This window comes from Gossypium hirsutum, chromosome D11 (genome assembly GCF_007990345.1).
Source record: "Gossypium hirsutum isolate 1008001.06 chromosome D11, Gossypium_hirsutum_v2.1, whole genome shotgun sequence".
NCBI classification, from domain to species: domain Eukaryota; kingdom Viridiplantae; phylum Streptophyta; class Magnoliopsida; order Malvales; family Malvaceae; genus Gossypium; species Gossypium hirsutum.
In genome coordinates, this window is record NC_053447.1 from 24242291 (window position 1) to 24245315 (window position 3025).

Here is a 3025-nt window from a genome sequence, read left to right on the forward strand (position 1 = left end):
AATGAATGGTTTATAATATATTTTAGATTATTGAATGTTATAATGTTTAAATGTTTCTAATAATACGGTAATGCTCTATAACCCTAATCCAGCGATGGAGATGGGTTAGGGGTGTTACAATGCCTCCCAAAGGTGACTGACTAATCAAATAAAAGAACTAAAAAAAAGGAAGATGGATCGTGCACATCAGACAAATGTGAGATAATGAGTATTACCAAAGACTATTTCTTACATCTTTTCAAAATAAGAGGAAAGGGCAATAGAGGTGATAAGGGAAGGGGTAAAGGAATACATTACAAACGATATGAACCAAGAACTAAAGGAGAAATATAAAATCAAATAAATTCAAAAAGCATTGAAAGACATGGCGCTACTAAAAGTTGCATGGGAAGATGAATTTCTAGCAATTTTTTATCAAAAATTCTGGCATATCATTGGAAGAGACATGGGAGAGTACTGTCTCAACATTCTTAATAAATGTAATTCTTTGGAATCAATAAACTCTACTCTAATAGTACTCATCCTGAAAAAATCATGCCCAAATAGTTTGAAAGATTTTAGGCCTATTAGTTTATGTTCAATTCTTTATAAAATCATTGCAAAAATAGTAGCAAATAGGTTTAATCGAGTACTTAACAGTTGCATTGATGAGGCATAAAGCACTTTTATTAAGGGTAGAATAATTACTGATAACGTCTTATTAGCCTATGAAATTCTGCGCTCCCTAAAAGAAAAAAAGACCTGGAAAGAAGGGATCCTTAACATTCAAATTGGACATGAGCAAAAGCATACGATAAGGTAGAATGAGGGGTCCTAAGGGGGATGATGCTAAAATTAGGGTTTGCAAGTGCTTAAGTTGATTTTATCATGAAATGCATTACCATTGTGTCTTATTCGGAGGATCATTTTGTACCAACAAGGGGACCCTTTAAGTCCTTACTTATTTCTAATTTGTGGTGAGGGTCTTTCAACTTTGATGAGGTTGGCAAAGAATGAAAAAAGAATAAAAGGTTTTAAGGCAAGCAAAAGTGGGATAGAAATTAGCCATCTACTATTTGCAGATAGATGATTGCATTCTGTTAGGCAAAGCATCAAAAAGAGGGGCGAGCACGCTGAAAAACATTCTACAAGTTTATGAGCAAAATTCTAGCCAAAGTATCAATATGGATAAATCAACAGTTTCCTTTAGCTCGAACAGTTCAGCGCAAGAAAGGGAGAAGGTATCCCAATCATTACAAGTTAGAAGCGTGAAAGATGTTGAAAAATATCTGGGACTACCCAACATTGTGGTAAGACAAAAGAAAAGGGCATTCCAGAATTTAAGAGACAATATGGCAGAATGAGTAAATAATTGGAGTGTTAAAATACTTCAATCTATTCCCACCTATGCAATGTCATGTTTCTTATTACCAAATTCATTATGTCAAGAAATGAAGCAAATAATTAGTTGTTATTGGTGGCAAAAACAGAAAGGTAAAAGGGGAATACATTGGTATAGCTGGAGAAAACTTTGCAGTCCAAAATTGGAAGGGGGAATGGGGTTCCGAAATTTAGGCAAATGCCCTCCTAGAAAAACAGGGCTGGAGGCTAATGGAAAACCCCAATTCATTACTTGCAAGAACATTAAAACTTGAATATTATCCCGAGAGTGACCTTTTGCAAGCTGAATTAGGAAATTACCCATCAGATACTTGGAGAAGCGTATGGGCAACTAAGAAGTTATTGAAAGAAGGTATGGCCTGGAGAGTGGGAAAAATAAATCAAATTTCAATATGGAACGATGCTTAGATCCCTGGCCTGGAAGAATACAAGATAAAGGAGACGGTCAGAAATAAAAGCTATGAGAAAGTAGCAGATTTAATTGACCCAAATCTCAGAATATGGAAAGAAGATATAATTACCAGCTTATTCTCAAGAGAAGAGGCGAATGCAATATTAAGTACCTCGCTAGCAAAGTATCCACAGGACGACTTTAGAATTTGGAACAGGGAACTAACAGAGGAATATATAGTGAGAAGTGCCTACAGATGACTTACAAAGGAAAGATCAACCCTAGACAATACGACAATTAATATTACAGATATAAATACATTCTTCCACAAATAGCTTTGGCATCTACCAGGAAAAATAAAAATCACAAATTGGAGGGTGTACAATGGCTATATTCCAACAATGGGAAATCTACATTACAAAAGAATATGCAACAATGCTTTGTGCCCATGCTGTAGAGAAATGGTAGAATCCATGGAACACGCCTTCAGAGATTGTCATGCAATAAAAAACATATGGCAGGAGTTAGGGTTTCTTGATTACCAAAGAAAAGAAAGAGAAGGACTTCAATAGTGGCTAAGCAAAATACTCACCAGATCAACCAGTGCTCAAAGGAAAGTTATAGTTTCTATCATCTGGGCAATATGGATGCGGAGGAATAAAATCCTGCATGAGAAAAAAAAAACCCAATCAGTAGAAGGCATTGTAATGTTCATAAACAAATACTTAAATGGATGGGAAGAGGTGAATAAAAGGCTACCTGGACAGAGAGTGGAAGACGAACGGTGGAAACCAGCAAACCCAATAGAAATAAAAATAAATTTTGATGGAGCTTTTGACAAACAAAATTCCAGATCGGGAACAAGAATGGTATGCCGGGACTCGAGTGGGATGATCTTAAACTGCAGAACAATGGTAAATAACAGAGTCCCCACACCATTTACAGCAGTGAAAGTGGGTCTTTGTTCTAATTTCAGAATATTTTTATACTTTTCATTATTATAATTTTTTTGAGGTTTTGTTATTATAATTACTATCAAATATATTTTTAACAATTACATGTATATATTAATTAAGATAATATAATTAACAAAATAAAAAACACAATAATATAAAATGTTTAATTTCAAGATGAAATCATCAAACTAAAGTTGCACGGATTTCTCAACCCGTATAGTATTAGTTTAGAAGTATATATGAATAAAATAAAAATTTAATATCGATAAACAATAATTTTAAGAAATGTAATCCCTTC

The 3025-nt window shown here is 34.2% G+C and overlaps 1 long non-coding RNA gene across 1 annotated transcript; it reads right to left on the reverse strand.

Annotated features, from left to right (window-relative positions):
- Positions 1–1365: 1365 nt before the first annotated feature.
- LOC107911360 (uncharacterized) lies at positions 1366–2808 on the reverse strand. Its single transcript, XR_001687851.2, has 4 exons — positions 2531–2808; positions 2364–2436; positions 1902–2255; positions 1366–1797 (listed from the first exon to the last, which is right to left on the reverse strand). It is a non-coding gene; the product is annotated as an uncharacterized lncRNA (long non-coding RNA).
- Between the last annotated feature and the right edge of the window lie 217 nt (positions 2809–3025).